This window comes from Pleurodeles waltl, chromosome 4_1 (assembly GCF_031143425.1).
Source record: "Pleurodeles waltl isolate 20211129_DDA chromosome 4_1, aPleWal1.hap1.20221129, whole genome shotgun sequence".
NCBI lineage: Eukaryota > Metazoa > Chordata > Amphibia > Caudata > Salamandridae > Pleurodeles > Pleurodeles waltl.
Window position 1 is genome coordinate 40,684,344 of NC_090442.1, and position 16,414 is coordinate 40,700,757.

The 16,414-nt window shown below is 39.9% G+C and overlaps 6 non-coding genes across 6 annotated transcripts; all 6 read right to left on the reverse strand.

The window, feature by feature from the left end:
* Nucleotides 1-1,258: 1,258 nt before the first annotated feature.
* Nucleotides 1,259-1,331, reverse strand: TRNAR-UCG (transfer RNA arginine (anticodon UCG)). The gene has a single exon. It is a non-coding gene; the product is annotated as a tRNA-Arg (tRNA).
* A 1,751-nt stretch (nucleotides 1,332-3,082) lies between these two features.
* Nucleotides 3,083-3,155, reverse strand: TRNAR-UCG (transfer RNA arginine (anticodon UCG)). Its single transcript has one exon. It is a non-coding gene; the product is annotated as a tRNA-Arg (tRNA).
* A 5,355-nt stretch (nucleotides 3,156-8,510) lies between these two features.
* TRNAR-UCG (transfer RNA arginine (anticodon UCG)) lies at nucleotides 8,511-8,583 on the reverse strand. Its single transcript has one exon. It is a non-coding gene; the product is annotated as a tRNA-Arg (tRNA).
* A 2,689-nt stretch (nucleotides 8,584-11,272) lies between these two features.
* TRNAR-UCG (transfer RNA arginine (anticodon UCG)) lies at nucleotides 11,273-11,345 on the reverse strand. The gene has a single exon. It is a non-coding gene; the product is annotated as a tRNA-Arg (tRNA).
* A 1,751-nt stretch (nucleotides 11,346-13,096) lies between these two features.
* TRNAR-UCG (transfer RNA arginine (anticodon UCG)) lies at nucleotides 13,097-13,169 on the reverse strand. The gene has a single exon. It is a non-coding gene; the product is annotated as a tRNA-Arg (tRNA).
* Nucleotides 13,170-14,920: 1,751 nt separating this feature from the next.
* Nucleotides 14,921-14,993, reverse strand: TRNAR-UCG (transfer RNA arginine (anticodon UCG)). Its single transcript has one exon. It is a non-coding gene; the product is annotated as a tRNA-Arg (tRNA).
* Between the last annotated feature and the right edge of the window lie 1,421 nt (nucleotides 14,994-16,414).

Sequence of the window (16,414 nt, forward strand, 5' to 3'; positions counted from 1 at the left end):
TGCACATTTGGGTAACCAGCATGACTCTTTTCAGTGAAGAAGTGGAATGGTTCTGTTGCAATATACTATCACCCTGGCAAGCTGCTACGAGGAAGAGTAAACAATATGATTAGGTTTCAGCAAAAATGTATTAGTTCAGGGTGTGCACCTCAGATAGACTTAAACTTACACACCCTGGTCTGTGAGAGTAGTGCCCTATCCATTGCGGCATTGAGGGTAATCTGCAAGACAGAGTTCCAAAATCATCCTTTCATCTCAGTTCATGGCCACATACAGTATTTCTGCAGTCATTCGTTTCACTTTTCTGTCTTTAATTAAACTGACCATTTTAAACCTCCGGCACCCACCACTTCAATCTTACAGTTTTTGTGCTATCATAGGGCCTTGGAACTTTTGGCAAGTGGACAGAAGCAGTCAGAGAACCACATCACAATACATACTCCTTTGCCTGATACCTTTCACAGCAAACTGCTCTTGGAAAAAGACGTTAACCGGTTCTTGCTCGCAGACAGACACAGAAAGCCTATCACCACCTCTACGAACATATTTCAATCAAACCAATATATATCATTCAACAATTATGCCTCTGTATCAATATAACTACAACTTGAGACAGAAAGGAATTTAAAAAACAATCTGCCCATTTGAATAACCAGCATAGTTTTAAGGACGTACAAATTGGAATGTGACAATTTCAGAGTTCCTCATTCATAAGAAGTCTGTGAGATAGTATCTCAGAAAGATCTCAAGTTTATAGCAAAAATGGTTGCAAGGGTGATTTTTACCACACAATTGCAACTAGGTGCCTCAATCTGCAAGAGACCAGTCCTTGACAGATTACACAACTGGGGCAACAGCAAAGGCAGCAATTGTGTCAATCGTTTATGATTCTTCTCTAGTACTATACTTTTTCTGAGGGACAATTTGCATTATTCCTGGAGAAAATCATAGAGCTTCTACCCATGCATAGTTTCTGCTTTCTGCACGCACACACTCCCTGCACTGAGTCTACCCACAGTTCTGTTCGGAATGATTGTGCCATGACATATTGTTGTATACGTATTGCTTATCCGTGGCATTTATGAAGAGGTACTTTGGTATGGCAGAAAGACAGAAAAGTAGCAATGCTGAAGGTATAACATGACTGATTGTGCAGTTTGCATTGGGCTTTCTTAATGAGTGAGAGTGAAATGATTATTGTAAGAGTGTATTTCCAGTTTGTATGTAAAGATAAGTTGGGTGCTGTGACAAAAAGACTCAACCATGAAGGGACTCGAACCCTCAATCTTCTGATCCGAAGTCAGACGCCTTATCCATTAGGCCACATGGTCACTGACTGCAATATGTTTGGGTGTTTAGGGTTAGGTGGTATGAATGGATGTGGAACATATCAATTACAGGTGCGCAGGACAGGATCCCATACCGTTCTTCATCTTCTTTCCATCAAAGGAGTTTTTTCAAACAATATCTAGATAATTTCCAAAGTTTCATATCTTATGATGTGCTTTTTGGCCGTTAATCCTCCTTCTTCTTTTATTGAATACTCTGTTTTATGCTGCAATGGTATTTTTGGATTATTTGAAAAGAGAATGAAACTGCTTTGACAGTAGTTCAGACTTCCTATTTATTGACTTGCTAATTTGCTCCCTGAATTAGCTTATACAAGTGACATGAACAGGGCCTTGACCTAAGCACGTACCTGAAAGGCTGTCACCACCTCTGGAAATAAAATTCACAGCAGCTCAAAACATTCATTTTGAAAGAGAATATTTCAAGTGAGTCCAAGTTTCATTTCAATAAAGAAGGCTGTATAAAATGACACGCTGCACATTTGGGTAACCAGCATGACACTTTTCAGTGAAGAAGTGGAATGGTTCTGTTGCAATATACTATCACCCTGGCAAGCTGCTACGAGGAAGAGTAAACAATATGATTAGGTTTCAGCAAAAATGTATTAGTTCAGGGTGTGCACCTCAGATAGACTTAAACTTACACACCCTGGTCTGTGAGAGTAGTGCCCTATCCATTGCGGCATTGAGGGTAATCTGCAAGACAGAGTTCCAAAATCATCCTTTCATCTCAGTTCATGGCTACATACAGTATTTCTGCAGTCATTCGTTTCACTTTTCTGTCTTTAATTAAACTGACCATTTTAAACCTCCGGCACCCACCACTTCAATCTTACCGTTTTTGTGCTATCATAGGGCCTTGGAACTTTTGGCAAGTGGACAGAAGCAGTCAGAGAACCACATCACAATACATACTCCTTTGCCTGATACCTTTCACAACAAACTGCTCTTGGAAAAATACGTTAACCGGTCCTTGCTCTCAGACAGACACAGAAAGCCTATCACCACCTCTACGAACATATTTCAATCAAACCAATATATATCATTCAACAATTATGCCTCTGTATCAATATAACTACAACTCGAGACAGAAAGGAATTTAAAAAACAATCTGCCCATTTGAATAACCAGCAGAGTTTTAAGGACGTACAAATTGGAATGTGACAATTTCAGAGTTCCTCATTCATAAGAAGTCTGTGAGATAGTATCTCAGAAAGATCTCAAGTTTATAGCAAAAATGGTTGTAAGGGTGATTTTTACCACACAATTGCAACTAGGTGCCTCAATCTGCAAGAGACCAGTCCTTGACAGATTACACAACTGGGGCAACAGCAAAGGCAGCAATTGTGTCAATCCTTTATGATTCTTCTCTAGTACTATACTTTTTCTGAGGGACAATTTGCATTATTCCTGGAGAAAATCATAGAGCTTCTACCCATGCATAGTTTCTGCTTTCTGCACGCACACACTCCCTGCACTGAGTCCACCCACAGTTCTGTTCGGAATGATTGTGCCATGACATATTGTTGTATACGTATTGCATATCCGTGGCATTTATGAAGAGGTACTTTGGTATGGCAGAAAGACAGAAAAGTAGCAATGCTGAAGGTATAACATGACTGATTGTGCAGTTTGCATTGGGCTTTCTTAATGAGTGAGAGTGAAATGATTATTGTAAGAGTGTATTTCCAGTTTGTATGTAAAGATAAGTTGGGTGCTGTGACAAAAAGACTCAACCATGAAGGGACTCGAACCCTCAATCTTCTGATCCGAAGTCAGACGCCTTATCCATTAGGCCACATGGTCACTGACTGCAATATGTTTGGGTGTTTAGGGTTAGGTGGTATGAATGGATGTGGAACATATCAATTACAGGTGTGCAGGACAGGATCCCATACCGTTCTTCATCTTCTTTCCATCAAAGGAGTTTTTTCAAACAATATCTAGATAATTTCCAAAGTTTAATATCTTATGATGTGCTTTTTTGCCATTAATCCTCCTTTCTTCTTTTATTGAATACTCTGTTTTATGCTGCAATGGTATTTTTGGATTATTTGAAAAGAGAATGAAACTGCTTTGACAGTAGTTCAGACTTCCCATTTCTTGACTTGCTAATTTGCTCCCTGAATTAGCTTATACAAGTGACATGAACAGGGCCTTGACCTAAGCACGTACCTGTCACCACCTCTAGAAATAAAATTCACAGCAGCTCAAAACATTCTTTTTGAAAGAGAATATTTCAAGTGAGTCCAAGTTTAATTTCAATAAAGAAAGCTGTATAAAATAACACGCTGCACATTTGGGTAACCAACATGACACTTTTCAGTGAAGAAGTGGAATGGTTCTGTTGCAATATACTATCACCCTGGCAAGCTGCTACGAGGAAGAGTAAACAATATGATTAGGTTTCAGCAAAAATGTATTAGTTCAGGGTGTGCACCTCCGATAGACTTAAACTTACACACCCTGGTCTGTGAGAGTAGTGCCCTATCCATTGCGGCATTGAGGGTAATCTGCAAGACAGAGTTCCAAAATCATCCTTTCATCTCAGTTCATGGCCACATACAGTATTTCTGCAGTCATTCGTTTCACTTTTCTGTCTTTAATTAAACTGACCATTTTAAACCTCCGGCACCCACCACTTCAATCTTACCGTTTTTGTGCTATCATAGGGCCTTGGAACTTTTGGCAAGTGGACAGAAGCAGTCAGATAACCACATCACAATACATACTCCTTTGCCTGATACCTTTCACAACAAACTGCTCTTGGAAAAATACGTTAACCGGTCCTTGCTCTCAGACAGACACAGAAAGCCTTTCACCACCTCTACGAACATATTTCAATCAAACCAATATATATCATTCAACAATTATGTCTCTGTATCAATATAACTACAACTCGAGACAGAAAGGAATTTAAAAAACAATCTGCCCATTTGAATAACCAGCAGAGTTTTAAGGACGTACAAATTGGAATGTGACAATTTCAGAGTTCCTCATTCATAAGAAGTCTGTGAGATAGTATCTCAGAAAGATCTCAAGTTTATAGCAAAAATGGTTGTAAGGGTGATTTTTACCACACAATTGCAACTAGGTGCCTCAATCTGCAAGAGACCAGTCCTTGACAGATTACACAACTGGGGCAACAGCAAAGGCAGCAATTGTGTCAATCCTTTATGATTCTTCTCTAGTACTATACTTTTTCTGAGGGACAATTTGCATTATTCCTGGAGAAAATCATAGAGCTTCTACCCATGCATAGTTTCTGCTTTCTGCACGCACACACTCCCTGCACTGAATCTACCCACAGTTCTGTTCAGAATGATTGTGCCATGTCATATTGTTGTATACGTATTGCATATCCGTGGCATTTATGAAGAGGTACTTTGGTATGGCAGAAAGACAGAAAAGTAGCAATGCTGAAGGCATAACGTGACTGATTGTGCAGTTTGTATTGGGCTTTCTTAATGAGTGAGAGTGAAAGTGAAAGGAGTATTGTAAGAGTGTGCCTCCATTTTGTATGTAAAGATAAGATGGGTGCTGTGAGAGATAGACTCAACCACGAAGGGGCTCAAGCCCTCAATCTTCTGATCCGAAGTCAGATGCCTTATCCATTAGGCCACATGGTCACTAACTGCAGTATGTTTGGGTGTTTAGGGTTAGGTGGTATGAATGGATGTGGAACATATCAATTACAGGTGCGCAGGACAGGATCCCATACCGTTCTTCATCTTCTTTCCATCAAAGGAGTTTTTTCAAACAATATCTAGATAATTTCCTTATGATGTGCTTTTTTGCCGTTAATCCTCCTTTCTTCTTTTATTGAATACTCTGTTTTATGCTGCAATGGTATTTTTGGATTATTTGAAAAGAGAATGAAACTGCTTTGACAGTAGTTCAGACTTCCCATTTCCTGACTTGCTAATTTGCTCCCTGAATTAGCTTATACAAGTGACATGAACAGGGCCTTGACCTAAGCACGTACCTGAAAGCCTGTCACCACCTCTAGAAATAAAATAAACAGCAGCTCAAAACATTCATTTTGAAAGAGAATATTTCAAGTGAGTCCAAGTTTAATTTCAATAAAGAAAGCTGTTGCTGCACATTTGGGTAACCAGCATGACTCTTTTCAGTGAAGAAGTGGAATGGTTCTGTTGCAATATACTATCACCCTGGCAAGCTGCTACGAGGAAGAGTAAACAATATGATTAGGTTTCAACAAAAATGTATTAGTTCAGGGTGTGCACCTCAGATAGACTTAAACTTACACACCCTGGTCTGTGAGAGTAGTGCCCTATCCATTGCGGCATTGAGGGTAATCTGCAAGACAGAGTTCCAAAATCATCCTTTCATCTCAGTTCATGGCTACATACAGTATTTCTGCAGTCATTCGTTTCTTTTTTCTGTCTTTAATTAAACTGACCATTTTAAACCTCCGGCACCCACCACTTCAATCTTACCGTTTTTGTGCTATCATAGGGCCTTGGAACTTTTGGCAAGTGGACAGAAGCAGTCAGAGAACCACATCACAATACATACTCCTTAGCCTGATACCTTTCACAACAAACTGCTCTTGGAAAAAGACGTTAACCGGTTCTTGCTCTCAGACAGACACAGAAAGCCTATCACCACCTCTACGAACATATTTCAATCAAACCAATATATATCATTCAACAATTATGCCTCTGTATCAATATAACTACAACTCGAGACAGAAAGGAATTTAAAAAACAATCTGCCCTTTTGAATAACCAGCATAATTTTAAGGACGTACAAATTGGAATGTGACAATTTCAGAGTTCCTCATTCATAAGAAGTCTGTGAGATAGTATCTCAGAAAGATCCTAAGTTTATAGCAAAAATGGTTGTAAGGGTGATTTTTACCACACAATTGCAACTAGGTGCCTCAATCTGCAAGAGACCAGTCCTTGACAGATTACACAACTGGGGCAACAGCAAAGGCAGCAATTGTGTCAATCGTTTATGATTCTTCTCTAGTACTATACTTTTTCTGAGGGACAATTTGCATTATTCCTGGAGAAAATCATAGAGCTTCTACCCATGCATAGTTTCTGCTTTCTGCACGCACACACTCCCTGCACTGAGTCTACCCACAGTTCTGTTCGGAATGATTGTGCCATGGCATATTGTTGTATACGTATTGCATATCCGTGGCATTTATGAAGAGGTACTTTGTTATGGCAGAAAGACAGAAAAGTAGCAATGCTGAAGGCATAACATGACTGATTGTGCAGTTTGCATTGGGCTTTCTTAATGAGTGAGAGTGAAATGAGTATTTGTATGTAAAGATAAGTTGGGTGCTGTGACAAAAAGACTCAACCATGAATGGACTCGAACCCTCAATCTTGTGATCCGAAGTCAGACGCCTTATCCATTAGGCCACATGGTCCCTGACTGCAATATGTTTGGGTGTTTAGGGTTAGGTGGTATGAATGGATGTGGAACATATCAATTACAGGTGCGCAGGACAGGATCCCATACCGTTCTTCATCTTCTTTCCATCAAAGGAGTTTTTTCAAACAATATCTAGATAATTTCCAAAGTTTCATATCTTATGATGTGATTTTTTGCCGTTAATCCTCCTTCTTCTTTTATTGAATACTCTGTTTTATGCTGCAATGGTATTTTTGGATTATTTGAAAAGAGAACGAAACTGCTTTGACAGTAGTTCAGACTTCCCATTTATTGACTTGCTAATTTGCTCCCTGAATTAGCTTATACAAGTGACATGAACAGGGCCTTGACCTAAGCACGTACCTGAAAGCCTGTCACCACCTCTAGAAATAAAATTCACAGCAGCTCAAAACATTCATTTTGAAAGAGAATATTTCAAGTGAGTCCAAGTTTAATTTCAATAAAGAAAGTTGTATAAAATGACACGCTGCACATTTGGGTAACCAGCATGACTCTTTTCAGTGAAGAAGTGGAATGGTTCTGTTGCAATATACTATCACCCTGGCAAGCTGCTACGAGGAAGAGTAAACAATATGATTAGGTTTCAGCAAAAATGTATTAGTTCAGGGTGTGCACCTCAGATAGACTTAAACTTACACACCCTGGTCTGTGAGAGTAGTGCCCTATCCATTGCGGCATTGAGGGTAATCTGCAAGGCAGAGTTCCAAAATCATCCTTTCATCTCAGTTCATGGCCACACACAGTATTTCTGCAGTCATTCGTTTCACTTTTCTGTCTTTAATTAAACTGACCATTTTAAACCTTCGGCACCCACCACTTCAATCTTACAGTTTTTGTGCTATCATAGGGCCTTGGAACTTTTGGCAAGTGGACAGAAGCAGTCAGAGAACCACATCACAATACATACTCCTTTGCCTGATACCTTTCACAACAAATTGCTCTTGGAAAAAGACGTTAACCGGTCCTTGCTCTCAGACAGACACAGAAAGCCTATCACCACCTCTACGAACATATTTCAATCAAACCAATATATATCATTCAACAATTATGCCTCTGTATCAATATAACTACAACTCGAGACAGAAAATAATTTAAAAAACAATCTGCCCATTTAAATAACCAGCAGAGTTTTAAGGACGTACAAATTGGAATGTGACAATTTCAGAGTTCCTCATTCATAAGAAGTCTGTGAGATAGTATCTCAGAAAGATCTCAAGTTTATAGCAAAAATGGTTGTAAGGGTGATTTATACCACACAATCGCAACTAGGTGCATCAATCTGCAAGAGACCAGTCCTTGACAGATTACACAACTGGGGCAACAGCAAAGGCAGCAATTGTGTCAATCCTTTATGATTCTTCTCTAGTACTATACTTTTTCTGAGGGACAATTTGCATTATTCCTGGAGAAAATCATAGTGCTTCTACCCATGCATAGTTTCTGCTTTCTGCACGCACACACTCCCTGCACTGAGTCTACCCACAGTTCTGTTCGGAATGATTGTGCCATGACATATTGTTGTATACGTATTGCATATCCGTGGCATTTATGAAGAGGTACTTTGGTATGGCAGAAAGACAGAAAAGTAGCAATGCTGAAGGTATAACATGACTGATTGTGCAGTTTGCATTGGGCTTTCTTAATGAGTGAGAGTGAAATGATTATTGTAAGAGTGTATTTCCAGTTTGTATGTAAAGATAAGTTGGGTGCTGTGACAAAAAGACTCAACCATGAAGGGACTCAAACCCTCAATCTTCTGATCCGAAGTCAGACGCCTTATCCATTAGGCCACATGGTCACTGACTGCAATATGTTTGGGTGTTTAGGGTTAGGTGGTATGAATGGATGTGGAACATATCAATTACAGGTGCGCAGGACAGGATCCCATACCGTTCTTCATCTTCTTTCCATCAAAGGAGTTTTTTCAAACAATATCTAGATAATTTCCAAAGTTTCATATCTTATGATGTGCTTTTTTGCCGTTAATCCTCCTTCTTCTTTTATTGAATACTCTGTTTTATGCTGCAATGGTATTTTTGGATTATTTTAAAAGAGAATGAAACTGCTTTGACAGTAGTTCAGACTTCCCATTTATTCACTTGCTAATTTGCTCCCTGAATTAGCTTATACAAGTGACATGAACAGGGCCTTGACCTAAGCACGTACCTGAAAGGCTGTCACCACCTCTGGAAATAAAATTCACAGCAGCTCAAAACATTCATTTTGAAAGAGAATATTTCAAGTGAGTCCAAATTTAATTTCAATAAAGAAAGCTGTATAAAATGACACGCTGCACATTTGGGTAACCAACATGACACTTTTCAGTGAAGAAGTGGAATGGTTCTGTTGCAATATACTATCACCCTGGCAAGCTGCTACGAGGAAGAGTAAACAATATGATTAGGTTTCAGCAAAAATGTATTAGTTCAGGGTGTGCACCTCAGATAGACTTAAACTTACACACCCTGGTCTGTGAGAGTAGTGCCCTATCCATTGCGGCATTGAGGGTAATCTGCAAGACAGAGTTCCAAAATCATCCTTTCATCTCAGTTCATGGCTACATACAGTATTTCTGCAGTCATTCGTTTCTTTTTTCTGTCTTTAATTAAACTGACCATTTTAAACCTCCGGCACCCACCACTTCAATCTTACCGTTTTTGTGCTATCATAGGGCCTTGGAACTTTTGGCAAGTGGACAGAAGCAGTCAGAGAACCACATCACAATACATACTCCTTTGCCTGATACCTTTCACAACAAACTGCTCTTGGAAAAAGACGTTAACCGGTTTTTGCTCTCAGACAGACACAGAGGGCCATATTTATACTCCGTTTGCGCCGAAATTGCGTCGTTTTTTTTGACGCAATTTCGACGCAAAACTAACGCCAACTAACGCCATATTTATACTATGGCGTTAGAGGCGAATAGCGCCAAAGTTCCCGGAATGTGCGTCATTTTTTAGCGTGAACCCCTTCCTTGCGTTAATGATATGCAAGGGAGGCGTTCCCGTCTAAAAAATGACTCCCAGGCCTTTACGTGGTATTTATACTCCCGGGCAAAAGAGACGCCCGGGAGTTGGCGTGGCTAAAAACGGCGCATTTGCGCCACTTTTTAACGCCTGCTCAGGGCAGGCGTTAAGGGGCCTGTGGGCTCAAAATGAGCCCACAGGTGCCCTCCCATGCCCCCAGGGACCCCCCCTGCCACCCTTGCCCACCCCAGGAGGACCCCCAAGGATGGAGGGACCCACCCCAGGGACATTCAGGTAAGTTCAGGTAAGTATAATTTTTTATTTTTTATATTTTTTTTTGGTGGCATAGGGGGGCCTTATTTGTGCCCCCCTACATGCCACTATGCCCAATGACCATGCCCAGGGGACAGAAGTCCCCTGGGCATGGCCATTGGGCAAGGGGGCATGACTCCTATCTTTACAATGATAGGAGTCATGTTGATGGGGGATGGGCGTCGTTAAAAAATGGCGCAAGTCGGGTTAAGACGATTTTTTCGACGTAACCTGACTTGCCCCATTTTAAGACGCCCATGCGCCATTTTCCCCCTACGCCGGCGCTGTCTGGTCTACGTGGTTTTTTCCCACGCAAACCAGGCAGCGCCGGTCTGATTGCGCCGTCTAACGCCATTCCATAAATACGGCGCCCGCATGGCGCTTCAGAATGGCGTTAGACGGCGCAAAACTTTTTGACGCTAAACTGCGTTAGCGCAGTTTAGCGTCAAAAAGTATAAATATGGGCCAGAAAGCCTATCACCACCTCTACGAACATATTTCAATCAAACCAATATATATCATTCAACAATTATGCCTCTGTATCAATATAACTACAACTCGAGACAGAAAGGAATTTAAAAAACAATCTGCCCTTTTGAATAACCAGCATAATTTTAAGGACGTACAAATTGGAATGTGACAATTTCAGAGTTCCTCATTCATAAGAAGTCTGTGAGATAGTATCTCAGAAAGATCCTAAGTTTATAGCAAAAATGGTTGTAAGGGTGATTTTTACCACACAATTGCAACTAGGTGCCTCAATCTGCAAGAGACCAGTCCTTGACAGATTACACAACTGGGGCAACAGCAAAGGCAGCAATTGTGTCAATCGTTTATGATTCTTCTCTAGTACTATACTTTTTCTGAGGGACAATTTGCATTATTCCTGGAGAAAATCATAGAGCTTCTACCCATGCATAGTTTCTGCTTTCTGCACGCACACACTCCCTGCACTGAGTCTACCCACAGTTCTGTTCGGAATGATTGTGCCATGGCATATTGTTGTATACGTATTGCATATCCGTGGCATTTATGAAGAGGTACTTTGGTATGGCAGAAAGACAGAAAAGTAGCAATGCTGAAGGTATAACATGACTGATTGTGCAGTTTGCATTGGGCTTTCTTAATGAGTGAGAGTGAAATGAGTATTGTAAGAGTGTATTTCCAGTTTGTATGTAAAGATAAGTTGGGTGCTGTGACAAAAAGACTCAACCATGAAGGGACTCAAACCCTCAATCTTCTGATCCGAAGTCAGACGCCTTATCCATTAGGCCACATGGTCACTCACTGCAATATGTTTGGGTGTTTAGGGCTAGGTGGTATGAATGGATGTGGAACATATCAATTACAGGTGCGCAGGACAGGATCCCATACCGTTCTAAATCTTCTTTCCATCAAAGGAGTTTTTTCAAACAATCTCTAGATAATTTCCAAAGTTTCATATCTTATGATGTGCTTTTTTGCCGTTAATCCTCCTTCTTCTTTTATTGAATACTCTGTTTTATGCTGCAATGGTATTTTTGGATTATTTGAAAAGAGAATGAAACTGCTTTAATAGTAGTTCAGACTTCCCATTTCTTGACTTGCTAATTTGCTCCCTGAATTAGCTTATACAAGTGACATGAACAGGGCCTTGACCTAAGCACGTACCTGAAAGGCTGTCACCTTCTCTAGAAATAAAATTCACAGCAGCTCAAAACATACATTTTGAAAGAGAATATTTCAAGTGAGTCCAAGTTTAATTTCAATAAAGAAAGCTGTATAAAATGACACGCTGCACATTTGGGTAACCAACATGACACTTTTCAGTGAAGAAGTGGAATGGTTCTGTTGCAATATACTATCACCCTGGCAAGCTGCTACGAGGAAGAGTAAACAATATGATTAGGTTTCAGCAAAAATGTATTAGTTCAGGGTGTGCACATCCGATAGACTTAAACTTACACACCCTGGTCTGTGAGAGTAGTGCCCTATCCATTGCGGCATTGAGGGTAATCTGCAAGACAGAGTTCCAAAATCATCCTTTCATCTCAGTTCATGGCCACATAGAGTATTTCTGCAGTCATTCGTTTCACTTTTCTGTCTTTAATTAAACTGACCATTTTAAACCTCCGGCACCCACCACTTCAATCTTACCGTTTTTGTGCTATCATAGGGCCTGGGAACTTTTGGCAAGTGGACAGAAGCAGTCAGAGAACCACATCACAATACATACTCCTTTGTCTGATACCTTTCACAACAAACTGCTCTTGGAAAAATACGTTAACCGGTCCTTGCTCTCAGACAGACACAGAAAGCCTATCACCACCTCTACGAACATATTTCAATCAAACCAATATATATCATTCAACAATTATGCCTCTGTATCAATATAACTACAACTCGAGACAGAAAGGAATTTAAAAAAAAATCTGCCCATTTGAATAACCAGCAGAGTTTTAAGGACGTACAAATTGGAATGTGACAATTTCAGAGTTCCTCATTCATAAGAAGTCTGTGAGATAGTATCTCAGAAAGATCTCAAGTTTATGGCAAAAATGGTTGTAAGGGTGATTTTTACCACACAATTGCAACTAGGTGCCTCAATCTGCAAGAGACCAGTCCTTGACAGATTACACAACTGGGGCAACAGCAAAGGCAGCAATTGTGTCAATCCTTTATGATTCTTCTTTAGTACTATACTTTTTCTGAGGGACAATTTGCATTATTCCTGGAGAAAATCATAGAGCTTCTACCCATGCATAGTTTCTGCTTTCTGCACGCACACACTCCCTGCACTGAGTCCACCCACAGTTCTGTTCGGAATGATTGTGCCATGACATATTGTTGTATACGTATTGCATATCCGTGGCATTTATGAAGAGGTACTTTGGTATGGCAGAAAGACAGAAAAGTAGCAATGCTGAAGGTATAACATGACTGATTGTGCAGTTTGCATTGGGCTTTCTTAATGAGTGAGAGTGAAATGATTATTGTAAGAGTGTATTTCCAGTTTGTATGTAAAGATAAGTTGGGTGCTGAGACAAAAAGACTCAACCATGAAGGGACTCGAACCCTCAATCTTCTGATCCGAAGTCAAACGCCTTATCCATTAGGCCACATGGTCACTGACTGCAATATGTTTGGGTGTTTAGGGTTAGGTGGTATGAATGGATGTGGAACATATCAATTACAGGTGCGCAGGACAGGATCCCATACCGTTCTTCATCTTCTTTCCATCAAAGGAGTTTTTTCAAACAATATCTAGATAATTTCCAAAGTTTCATATCTTATGATGTGCTGTTTTGCCGTTAATCCTCCTTCTTCTTTTATTGAATACTCTGTTTTATGCTGCAATGGTATTTTTGGATTATTTGAAAAGAGAATGAAACTGCTTTGACAGTAGTTCAGACTTCCCATTTATTGACTTGCTAATTTGCTCCCTGAATTAGCTTATACAAGTGACATGAACAGGGCCTTGACCTAAGCACGTACCTGAAAGGCTGTCACCACCTCTGGAAATAAAATTCACAGCAGCTCAAAACATTCATTTTGAAAGAGAATATTTGAAGTGACTCCAAGTTTAATTTCAATAAAGAAAGCTGTATAAAATGACACGCTGCACATTTGGGTAACCAGCATGACTCTTTTCAGTGAAGAAGTGGAATGGTTCTGTTGCAATATACTATCACCCTGGCAAGCTGCTACGAGGAAGAGTAAACAATATGATTAGGTTTCAGCAAAAATGTATTAGTTCAGGGTGTGCACCTCAGATAGACTTAAACTTACACACCCTGGTCTGTGAGAGTAGTGCCCTATCCATTGCGGCATTGAGGGTAATCTGCAAGACAGAGTTCCAAAATCATCCTTTCATCTCAGTTCATGGCCACATACAGTATTTCTGCAGTCATTCGTTTCACTTTTCTGTCTTTAATTAAACTGACCATTTTAAACCTCCGGCACCCACCACTTCAATCTTACAGTTTTTGTGCTATCATAGGGCCTTGGAACTTTTGGCAAGTGGACAGAAGCAGTCAGAGAACCACATCACAATACATACTCCTTTGCCTGATACCTTTCACAACAAACTGCTCTTGGAAAAATACGTTAACCGGTTCTTGCTCTCAGACAGACACAGAAAGCCTATCACCACCTCTACAAACATATTTCAATCAAACCAATATATATCATTCAACAATTATGCCTCTGTATCAATATAACTACAACTCGAGACAGAAAGGAATTTAAAATACAATCTGCCCATTTGAATAACCAGCATAGTTTTAAGGACGTACAAATTGGAATGTGACAATTTCAGAGTTCCTCATTCATAAGAAGTCTGTGAGATAGTATCTCAGAAAGATCTCAAGTTTATAGCAAAAATGGTTGCAAGGGTGATTTTTACCACACAATTGCAACTAGGTGCCTCAATCTGCAAGAGACCAGTCCTTGACAGATTACACAACTGGGGCAACAGCAAAGGCAGCAATTGTGTCAATCGTTTATGATTCTTCTCTAGTACTATACTTTTTCTGAGGGACAATTTGCATTATTCCTGGAGAAAATCATAGAGCTTCTACCCATGCATAGTTTCTGCTTTCTGCACGCACACACTCCCTGCACTGAGTCTACCCACAGTTCTGTTCGGAATGATTGTGCCATGACATATTGTTGTATACGTATTGCTTATCCGTGGCATTTATGAAGAGGTACTTTGGTATGGCAGAAAGACAGAAAAGTAGCAATGCTGAAGGTATAACATGACTGATTGTGCAGTTTGCATTGGGCTTTCTTAATGAGTGAGAGTGAAATGATTATTGTAAGAGTGTATTTCCAGTTTGTATGTAAAGATAAGTTGGGTGCTGTGACAAAAAGACTCAACCATGAAGGGACTCGAACCCTCAATCTTCTGATCCGAAGTCAGACGCCTTATCCATTAGGCCACATGGTCACTGACTGCAATATGTTTGAGTGTTTAGGGTTAGGTGGTATGAATGGATGTGGAACATATCAATTACAGGTGCGCAGGACAGGATCCCATACCGTTCTTCATCTTCTTTCCATCAAAGTAGTTTTTTCAAACAATATCTAGATAATTTCCAAAGTTTCATATCTTATGATGTGCTTTTTTGCCGTTAATCCTCCTTCTTCTTTTATTGAATACTCTGTTTTATGCTGCAATGGTATTTTTGGATTATTTGAAAAGAGAATGAAACTGCTTTGACAGTAGTTCAGACTTCCCATTTCTTGACTTGCTAATTTGCTCCCTGAATTAGCTTATACAAGTGACATGAACAGGGCCTTGACCTAAGCACGTACCTGTCACCACCTCTAGAAATAAAATTCACAGCAGCTCAAAACATTCTTTTTGAAAGAGAATATTTCAAGTGAGTCCAAGTTTAATTTCAATAAAGAAAGCTGTATAAAATGACACGCTGCACATTTGGGTAACCAACATGACACTTTTCAGTGAAGAAGTGGAATGGTTCTGTTGCAATATACTATCACCCTGGCAAGCTGCTACGAGGAAGAGTAAACAATATGATTAGGTTTCAGCAAAAATGTATTAGTTCAGGGTGTGCACCTCAGATAGACTTAAACTTACACACCCTGGTCTGTGAGAGTAGTGCCCTATCCATTGCGGCATTGAGGGTAATCTGCAAGACAGAGTTCCAAAATCATCCTTTCATCTCAGTTCATGGCTACATACAGTATTTCTGCAGTCATTCGTTTCACTTTTCTGTCTTTAATTAAACTGACCATTTTAAACCTCCGGCACCCACCACTTCAATCTTACCGTTTTTGTGCTATCATAGGGCCTTGGAACTTTTGGCAAGTGGACAGAAGCAGTCAGAGAACCACATCACAATACATACTCCTTTGCCTGATACCTTTCACAACAAACTGCTCTTGGAAAAATACGTTAACCGGTTCTTGCTCTCAGACAGACACAGAAAGCCTATCACCACCTCTACAAACATATTTCAATCAAACCAATATATATCATTCAACAATTATGCCTCTGTATCAATATAACTACAACTCGAGACAGAAAGGAATTTAAAATACAATCTGCCCTTTTGAATAACCAGCATAATTTTAAGGACGTACAAATTGGAATGTGACAATTTCAGAGTTCCTCATTCATAAGAAGTCTGTGAGATAGTATCTCAGAAAGATCTCAAGTTTATAGCAAAAATGGTTGTAAGGGTGATTTTTACCACACAATTGCAACTAGGTGCCTCAATCTGCAAGAGACCAGTCCTTGACAGATTACACAACTGGGGCAACAGCAAAGGCAGCAATTGTGTCAATCCTTTATGATTCTTCTCTAGTACTATACTTTTTCTGAGGGACAATTTGCATTATTCC